A 10,752-nucleotide genomic window follows, 5' to 3' on the forward strand; every position below is an offset into this window, starting at 1 on the left:
AGAAGTGAGCAGAGTTGGCTGTTGATGGCAGGGTAGTCAGTTTTGTTAAAATCACGAAATTTTCATTTTTGTCTGCTCGTTTTTGTTTGAGACACAGTTAGCGTGAAATGTAAAACATCATGATCGCTCAGCCCAGGCAGGTGCGAAACAGTCGATAAGTTGACTGTTACTGTCGAAAGAATAAGGTCGACAATTGATGATGTATTTGTTGTTACACGTGTAGGAGAACTAACTATCTGTGATAAGCTGAAGTCTGAACAAACGGAAAGAAATAGATTTAATTCAGGGGACGAGGGATTAGAAAAGGGGTGATCATGTGACCAGACGATATTCGGAAAATTGAAGTCACCTAGAAGTAAAAGTTCAGCACCAGGGAAACGCGTGTCTATCTGATTTAGAGAATCGTGTAGGTTATCGCAGAAGGATGTGTCGGCCGAGGGGGATCGATAACATACACCTACTATTAAATTTTTAAAGTTAAGATTTAGGCAGCACCATAATAGCTCTAAATTAGTAATAACAGGTGCAACAAAACAATCAATGCATTCATTAATAGTAATTAGGACAACACCACAAACTCTGCCAGTCCGGTCATTCCGGAAGATAACATATTTATTTTTACAATGAAACAGTTCACTATCCGTTATTTTGCTGTTTAGCCACGTTTCGGTTAATACAATAATATCAGCATTACAGTTTTCGATCATCGCGCATAATTCATCTTTTTTTCGTTAAAGACTACGTATGTTTGTGTACAGAACTGAACGGGCGAGAATTTTCGAAGCACCTCCCCTCTCATGGTCCTACCTAGTCGACTTCCCGCGACCATAGCGGAGAGTTCTGCTTTGAATTTCACTCGCGTTTTCAGTGGCATTTTCAGGAGCATTTTCAGACGCATTTCCAGAGGAATTGCCGATTTCGTAAATGACGCCTTCGCTTTCGTTGTAGCCGTAGCACTTTCCTTCGATAAAAATTTTCTTATAGCCGAGTTTGAAGGATATGCCGCCTTTGGATTTGCCAAACTCTATTAATTCTTTTCTAATATTACGCGTGGCTGGGCAGAAGTCTCCAGCAATTCTTTTCCCGGTATTCTTCAACGACTCCCGTTTTGACATGACTAGTTCTTTTGTTTTATAGTTCTCAAATCTTGCTATGAGTGGTCGTGTTTTGTCATTGACGAAACGCCCAATTCTATGTGCACGGGAAATATCTGAACTACAGATATCAATTTTCGTAGTGTTCTTTATTAGTTCGAGAATTTCTTGCTGTGATTCGGACGATGTTTCATCTGCACTGTCAGTTATGTCATAAAAGACCAAATTGTTGCGTCTAGATCGGTCCTCAGCGTCATCAAGACGGAATCGAAGCGCAATAATGTCTTTCTCAAGGCGCTCTAGTGTGGCATGCAACTCTCATGTCCTGCTGCCATTGCTCGAAAACCGAACTTTGATTTTCTGCTTTTTTCAATCTTTCCTTTATTTCAGTCATCGCCTGTGAAGCCGACTGATGCTGTTTCAGTTCTGACATGCCTTCCAGCACAGTATTTTGCGCTAATTCAATTCTTTTGGAGCATTCGTTCATGTCTTTCATGGTTCGCAAGATCTTCAGGACCCGGATTGCTTTCGATGTCGCCGCATAAGAGCAATAACAATGAACAGAAAGGAGCAATCACTGCTTCTGGGCACGGAAGCACGACGATAAAGCGGTTATCCGATTTGAAAGAAGGGAACGGTAATTTGGAAAGATAACCAACCTGTAGAAGGAAGAAGGTGCGTAAGTCATTGATGCTTTTCTTCATCGTGCCTCCACGCCCACTGACAAGTGAGCACTCGATGCCTGGTTTTATACGTTCCGAGTGTGATGACGTTGATGTTGCTGCTGCGCAGTGGTGGATCCCCAGGGGGCGTATGGCCACGAAGCCAGTTGAGAGGAATGGCGGTTCCGAAGCAGAAGCGGCTTCACAGGATGCAGCCGCATCATAGCCAGGTCCCATCGCAGCCGAAGAAGTCTCCCGCCGGTGGCCCTTTGCTGTCGTCCCAGCCGCCAGCACTGCGATGAGCTGTAGAACGAAGAAGGTGCGTAAGTCATTGATGCTTTTCTTCATCGTGCCTACGCGCCCACTGTCCAGTGAGCACTCGATGCCTGGTTTTATACGTTCCGAGTGTGATGACGTTGATGTTGCTGCTGCGCAGTGGTGGATCCCCAGGGGGCGTATGGCCACGAAGCCAGTTGAGAGGAATGGCGGTTCCGAAGCAGAAGCGGCTTCACAGGATGCAGCCGCATCGTAGCCAGGTCCCGTCGCAGCCGAAGAAGTCTCCCGCCGGTGGCCCTTTGCTGTCATCCCAGCCGCCAGCACTGCGATGAGCTGTAGAACGAAGAAGGTGCGTAAGTCATTGATGCTTTTCTTCATCGTGCCTCCGCGCCCACTGTCAAGTGAGCACTCGATGCCTGGTTTTATACGTTCCGAGTGTGATGACGTTGATGTTGCTGCTGCGCAGTGGTGGATCCCCAGGGGGCGTATGGCCACGAAGCCAGTTGAGAGGAATGGCGGTTCCGAAGCAGAAGCGGCTTCACAGGATGCAGCCGCATCGTAGCCAGATCCCGCCGCAGCCGAATAAGTCTCCCGCCGGTGGCCCTCTGCTGTCGTCCCAGCCGTCAGCACTGCGATGAGCTGTAGAACGAAGAAGGTGCGTAAGTCATTGATGCTTTTCTTCATCGTGCCTCCGCGCCCACTGACAAGTGAGCACTCGATGCCTGGTTTTATACGTTCCGAGTGTCATGACGTTGATGTTGCTGCTGCGCAGTGGTGGATCCAAAGGGGTCGTATGGCCACGAAGCCAGTCGAGATTAATGGCGGTTCCGGAGCAGAAGCGGCTTCACAGGATGCAGCCGCATCGTAGCCAGGTCCCGCCGCAGCCGAATAAGTCTCCCGCCGGTGGCCCTCTGCTGTCGTCCCAGCCGCCAGCACTGCGATGAGCTGTAGAACGAAGAAGGTGCGTAAGTCATTGATGCTTTTCTTCATCGTGCCTCCGCGCCCACTGACAAGTGAGCACTCGATGCCTGGTTTTATACGTTCCGAGTGTCATGACGTTGATGTTGCTGCTGCGCAGTGGTGGATCCCCAGGGGTCATATGGCCACGAAGCCAGTCGAGAATAATGGCGGTTCCGGAGCAGAAGCGGCTTCACACGATGCAGCCGCATCGTAGCCAGGTCCCGCCGCAGCCGAATAAGTCTCCCGCCGGTGGCCCTCTGCTGTCGTCCCAGCCGCCAGCACTGCGATGAGCGGTAGAACGAAGAAGGTGCGTAAGTCATTGATGCTTTTCTTCATCATGCCTCCGCGCCCACTGACAAGTGAGCACTCGATGCCTGGTTTTATACGTTCCGAGTGTCATGACGTTGATGTTGCTGCTGCGCAGTGGTGGATCCCCAGGGGTCGTATGGCCACGAAGCCAGTCGAGAATAATGGCGGTTCCGGAGCAGAAGCGGCTTCACAGGATGCAGCCGCATCGTAGCCAGGTCCCGCCGCAGCCGAAGAAGTCTCCTGCCGGTGGCCCTCTGCTGTCGTCACAGCCGCCAGCACTGCGATGAGCTGTAGAACGAAGAAGGTGCGTAAGTCATTGATGCTTTTCTTCATCGTGCCTCCGCGCCCACTGACAAGTGAGCACTCGATGCCTGGTTTTATACGTTCCGAGTGTCATGACGTTGATGTTGCTGCTGCGCAGTGGTGGATCCAAAGGGGTCGTATGGCCACGAAGCCAGTCGAGAATAATGGCGGTTCCGGAGCAGAAGCGGCTTCACAGGATGCAGCCGCATCGTAGCCAGGTCCCGCCGCAGCCGAATAAGTCTCCCGCCGGTGGCCCTCTGCTGTCGTCCCAGCCGCCAGCACTGCGATGAGCTGTAGAACGAAGAAGGTGCGTAAGTCATTGATGCTTTTCTTCATCGTGCCTCCGCGCCCACTGACAAGTGAGCACTCGATGCCTGGTTTTATACGTTCCGAGTGTCATGACGTTGATGTTGCTGCTGCGCAGTGGTGGATCCCCAGGGGTCATATGGCCACGAAGCCAGTCGAGAATAATGGCGGTTCCGGAGCAGAAGCGGCTTCACACGATGCAGCCGCATCGTAGCCAGGTCCCGCCGCAGCCGAATAAGTCTCCCGCCGGTGGCCCTCTGCTGTCGTCCCAGCCGCCAGCACTGCGATGAGCGGTAGAACGAAGAAGGTGCGTAAGTCTTTGATGCTTTTCTTCATCATGCCTCCGCGCCCACTGACAAGTGAGCACTCGATGCCTGGTTTTATACGTTCCGAGTGTCATGACGTTGATGTTGCTGCTGCGCAGTGGTGGATCCCCAGGGGTCGTATGGCCACGAAGCCAGTCGAGAATAATGGCGGTTCCGGAGCAGAAGCGGCTTCACAGGATGCAGCCGCATCGTAGCCAGGTCCCGCCGCAGCCGAAGAAGTCTCCTGCCGGTGCCCCTCTACTGTCGTCACAGCCGCCAGCACTGCGATGAGCTGTAGAACGAAGAAGGTGCGTAAGTCATTGATGCTTTTCTTCATCGTGCCTCCGCGCCCACTCTGCCTCCCCGCCCAGATATGCATCGGCGCTGTCCTGCAACCCGCATCATCATGTCACACCTTTATTATCCTGATAAGATGAGTGACTTACACTAAGGTGATGGCTAAGATAAACTCCCTGTGATCAGCCGACAGTCCCCTCACGTGACTTCGCATCATATGAAACCAGACGTCCTAGATTCTCAACCAAAGTCACGAGGAGTATGGAACGAAACGTTATGTCGAATGTAATGACGCTATCACTTCGACACACCTTTGGCTAGCACATTCAGTGTGTTCCTACATGACATTAATAAACTCTACACAGATGTGCAATTCTTCCCGCCTTAAAAAGTCACGTGACCTTCAGCAAAGGGGAAGCACTTTCGCGACCCAACAACATTGGTATCGGATTTCCCTGGACAATACGGCTATCCTTTGCACAAAGCTATTTCGTTGAGTCCACTCTCCGGTCTCACGTGACTTGCGGTATCATGCATCACATTAAGTCGCTATTGCAATGTTATCGGTATCGATAGCTCTAACCGCTTTCGCCGCCTCATTACAAGTTGTGACGTCACAAGGAGCGACTTTCATCATGGCGGGACGTAATGGCAACCCTGTAGTGATGGGTATCAAATCAATCGGCTTCCAATGTGTAATAAGACTGTCGTGATAATGATACGTGTTAGCCAAGTCATCATTCGGCGTCATTTGAGTTGCAGTATCATGAATGACGACACGACACGTCACTTTCGCAACCCTATGATGTTGGGTATGAAGCGAATCGGATTTTCGTGTGGAATAAGGCTGCCCTTAGGAGGATGCGGCACTATGAGCTGCGACGTTACAAGGATCGACGGTAATCATGACGAGCCTTTATTGGTACCTTGCAATTATGGGCATCAAACGGTTCGGATTTCCCAGTTTAATAAGGCTGTCGTGAAGATGATACACTTTCGCCGCGTCACCATGCGGGGTCATGTGACGTAGAGTATTGTGAATCACGACACGTCACTTTGGCAACCCTATGAAGTTGGGTATCAAATGAATCGATTTTTCTAGCGTAATAAAGCTGTCGTGAAGATCGCACATTTTCCCCGAGTCATCACCCGGGGTCATGTGACTTGCAATATCATGCATCATGACAAGTCTCTTTGGCAACCCTATGATGGTTGGTATCGAACGAATCGGTTTTTACGTGCGCAATAAGGCTGTCGTGAAATATGATTCATTTTCGCTTAGTCATCATCCGTGGTCACGTGACTGGGAGGATAGTGAATCACGACACGTCGCTTTGACTACCCCATAATGTTGGGCATCAAACCAATCGGTTTTCCTAGCGTAATAAGGCTGTCGTGAAGATGATACAATTTCGCGAGTCATCATCGGGGGTCACGTAACTTGCAGTATCATGCATCACGACAAGTCTTGGCAACCCTATAATGTTGGCTGTCAAACCAATCGGTTTTTCTACTGTAATAAGGCTGTCGTGAAGATAATACATTTTCGCCGGGTCATCATCTGTGGTCAGGTGACTTCGAGGATCGTGAATCACGACCCGTCACTTTGGCAATCCTATGAAGTTGGGTATCAAAAGAATAGGTTTTTCTAGCGTAATAAGGCTGTCGTGAAGATGGCACATTTTCCCCGAGTCATCACCCGGGGTCATGTGACTTGCAATATCATGCATCATGACAAGTCTCTTTGGCAACGCTATGATGTTGGGTATCGAAAGAATCGGTTTTTACGTGCGCAATAAGGCTGTCGTGAAGATGATTCATTTTCGCTCAGTAATCATCTGTGGTCTCGTGACTTGGTGGATTGTGAATCACGACAAGTCGCTTTGACAACCCTATAATGTTGGGTATCAAACCATTTATTTTCCTAACGTAATAAGGCTGTCGTGAAGATACATTTTCACCGAGTCATCATTGGGGTCACGTGACTTGCAGTATCATGCATCACGACAAGTCTTTTTGGAACCCTATAATGTTGGGTGTCAACCAATCGGTTTTTCTAGTGTAATAAGTCTGCCATGAAGATGATTCGTTTTCTCCGAGTCATCATACGTGGTCACGTGACTTGGAGGATCGTGAATCGCGACACGTCACTTTGACAACCCTGTGAAGTTGGGTATCGAACCAATCGGTCGAACCAATGAGCCTTATGTAGTTAGCAGACGGCCCTAATATCGTCTCCATAGAAAACTTAAACAGTAGAGGCTTTTATACCTTGATCTCACTCCCTCTTCTCCCGGCGCATGCGCAGTGTTGCTGACGGTGCAATTGTCTCTGTCTAGAACGCCTGTTCCTTCCTTTTTCACTTTTTTTTCAATTAGCCACAAAGACTAGCGCACAGTGCTAGAGAACCGCTGCGCAGTACTTGGCATTCGCAATGAAATGCAAATTAGAAGAAATAAAAAAAAATGCGCCTGCCGAGGCACCAAGGAGAAGGTGAGGGGGAATCTGCTTAGATATTCGTCACTGCTGTTGCCAAAGACATCAAGGCGATGTAGCAACGCTCACAATATACGTACATATTAAGTTAGCGCCACCACAGATTCTGACCGCTCCACTCTTCCAGGCTTTCCTGATGACGCTGGTCAAGCAGGATGCCCAAACACGTTAATGAACTGGCAGCCCAAGCAACCGCCGCGAAGTGCTTTTGGGCCGGGCCCGTGGCGCCGATGTGCGCCGCGAGAAGCAGACGACTAGCGTCACCGCTTCATTTTATTTAGTTCCGTTCTGCTCACTCACAGACGACCTGCGAGAGCGGCAACTGATTTCTGCTTCGGCAGTAAAAGCGAGATGTGTCATCAAAACGAGGCAATACTTAAAATTGTCCTATTAAACCTAGCAAAGGAAAAACAGCTTGTAATCGTTTGTCATCATTCTCATCCATAGTGCTGACCTTTTAAAGTAGAAGTGTACGGATGTTCTCGCGTGTCAGAGTAATCAGACGAACACAAGTGCCGCTGCCAGTGCAATTTGTATGGTCCGTTGTTGCGGTCTTCTTTTGAAGCTTCAAGCCAACTGTTCGCACGACGGTACAGAAAGCACACTCCACAATCGACTTAGACGGAGAGCGTGAAGAAATGAGGACGACCTTGGAAAATGCCTGGCGAGCAGAAGAAAAACTTCCGGCCGGTATCCGCCACAAACCAGGCCAGGATCGTCGATGTGTCGAGGCGCGGTGGCGACCTCAACCAGCTCGGTGCCGCACTTGATGTAAATATAAAGGCGGTTCGGTCGATTGCAGCGACTGATAGAAAAGAGGCAAAGATACGCGGTGGCTCAACCCAAAAGTTCGGCCAGACTGTCAAGAGGGCGTTTTGCGACATTGTTGACAGCAATTCTGCCTCGACACTGGATGAGATTAGAAACACCCTAATTGAGAGGTCACGGAGATTCAGATCAGCAAGTCCAGTGTTGATCGCCTCCTCGACGGGCACGGCTACACACTAAAGCTTGCAACGCCAAGGCCAGTTGAAAGAAACCGCCTTGACGTGAAGCGCGGCCGCAGAAGTTACGCTCAATGTCTGCAGAACCAAGGAACCGCTCTGGCCCGCTACTAATGGATGAAACGAACTACAATGTTTGGTGTTCACGAAGCTTCGCGAGAGCCCAGCGCGGCGTGCCAGCTGTGCGACTCGTGCCAAGCACGAAAGGCGCGAACCTGAATATCATGGTTTGCATGTCGTCAGAAGGACTGCTCCACTGCAGCATAGTGGACAAAGTTCACTGGGCCACATTCAACGAATTCCTTGCTGAGTCTTCGCTAAAGGTACGTGAGCAGGACCCCGATACACAGGCAGTCCTTATATTCGACAAGGCGCCAGCGCACAGCCGCGGCGAAAGTGCAATCCTCGCTGCGTAAAACCACTCTGTGAGGCGGCTTCCTCCATACCGCCCGCTTTTCAATCCCACAGAAGAATTTTTTTTTAAAAATCAACTCCTCTGTAAAAGGCTTCCTCCGTGAGCATGAACACGATTTGCTGACAACCCCAGCGAATCTCACAAAGAAAGCCCATAGGCGCGCAATGCTGGCCAGTGCCGCGGAGGGATCCTTGCAGCGAACTACTCCTTCCGAGTGCGCCGCATACTACAGGCACAACTTCTTCGTGTCTCCCACGCTGAATTGGGATGACACGTTACATGGAACTCGCAAAGCAAGGTGACCCACACAAGTCCACTATTAACTAATTAAATCCCTCTTGGCATGTAAGTAATTTGAGTCTCTCGGCTAACGAAGCAGTCCTGCCTCGTCTCACACGGATAAATTTGTCCAGTTTCGGAGCGCATGTTCAGTCTTGAAATTCCCATGCGGATGAATATATGCAAGGTTTACAAAAAGTAAGGAACTCCTGCAAATCCCTGAAAGGCTAATATTTCAAACTGACGCTGATTTGGCGGCGAAGTACTCTTGATTATTTTGTGTGTATGTCATTCAAATCATCCACTCTGCGCAGAACCGGCAATACCTATTGTGGAACAAATTTGTGTTGCCTCCATAAAAATGCTGTGGTCCAGACCTATCGACAGTTTATTTACTCTCTGAAAACAGATTAATTTCATAACAAGCATACTAGGATTGCAAAAGTGACGTGTTATGGCTCACAATTCCACATGTCACTTGGGTCTGCAATCCTGCAAAAACGCATCATCCCTATGACAGCCTGATTACTCTAAAAAAAACGATTCATTTCATACCAGTCTCTCTATTGTCGCTAGTATGCCCATCATGATAAGTTGCTTCATGTCGCCTGACAACTCGTAAAAACGATGCCAAAGTGCTTGGACCCAGCGATAGCATTATTCCGGACGAAAACCCGATTCTTTTCACACCTAACATGATAGGGTTCCCAAAGTGGCGTATCGTGACGCATGATACTGCAAGTCACGTGACCGCAGATAAAGACTTGACGAATATGTATAATTTTCAAGACAACCTTATAAGACTGCGAATCGGAAAACCGAATCGTCTAATGCCCACCACTGCAAGGTCGCAGTAATGTCCCGTCAGGATCAAAGTCGCTCCATGTGACGTCCCAGCTCGTAATGCCGAAGCGAAAGTGTTTAGACTTAGCAAGTCTAATTCCGCACGAAAAACCGATTCGTTTCATTCATTCATTTCATTTCATTTATTCTGTACCCACAGCGCCCAAACATAAGGTTGCCAAAGAGACTTGTCATGATGCATGATACTGACATGATTATGAATTTTTATCGCGCAAGAGCATCTATGGCCATAGAGCGCCATAACACAAGGTATTTTCGATTACTCAAAGTGGGATCAAAGACCCATTTTCTAAGTATTTCACCCCTTACTAGCCGAGCACCAGGCCCGGGGAAAGCTTGTACCCATTGTATCACCGGCGGGTACGCGGCGGCACTGGGGATGGAACACCGGTGATGCATGATACTGCAAGTCACGTGACCCCGGATGCTGACTCGTAAAATGTACCATCTTCGCGACAGTCTTATTACACTAGGAAAACATATTCGTTTGATCCCCAACTTCATAGGGTTGTCAAAGTGACGTGATCCACGATCATTCAAGTCACGTAACCACGCATGATGACTCGGCGAATATGAATCATCTTTACGGCAGCCTTATTGCACTAGGAAAACCGATTGTTTTGACACCCAACATCATATGGTTGCCAAAGAGACTTGCCGTGATGCATGATACTGCAAGTCACGTGACCCCCGATGATGACTCGGCGAAAATGTATCGTGTTCACGACAGCCTTATTACACTAGGAAACCCGACTGGTTTGATACCCAAATTCATAGGGTTGTCATAGTGACGTGATCCACGATCATCCAAGTAACGTGATCACGGATGATGACTCGGCGAATATGAATCATCTTTACGGCAGCCTTATTGCACTAGGAAAACCGATTGTTTTGACACCCAACATCATAAAGTTGTCAGAGTGACGTTTCATGAAGCGTGGTACTGCAACTCACATGACCACGGATGATGACTCGTGGAAAATGTATCATCTTCACGACAGCCTTATTACGCTAGGAAAATCGATTAGTTTGATACCCAACATCATAGGGTTGTCAAAGGAAAGTGTCGTTGTTCACGATCCTCCAAGTCACGTGACCACGGATGGTAACTCGGCGAAAATGAATCGTTTTCACGACAGCCTTTATGCGCACGTAAAACCGACTCGTTCGATACCCAACATC

The sequence above is a fragment of the Amblyomma americanum genome, chromosome 4, assembly GCF_052857255.1.
Source record: "Amblyomma americanum isolate KBUSLIRL-KWMA chromosome 4, ASM5285725v1, whole genome shotgun sequence".
NCBI lineage: Eukaryota > Metazoa > Arthropoda > Arachnida > Ixodida > Ixodidae > Amblyomma > Amblyomma americanum.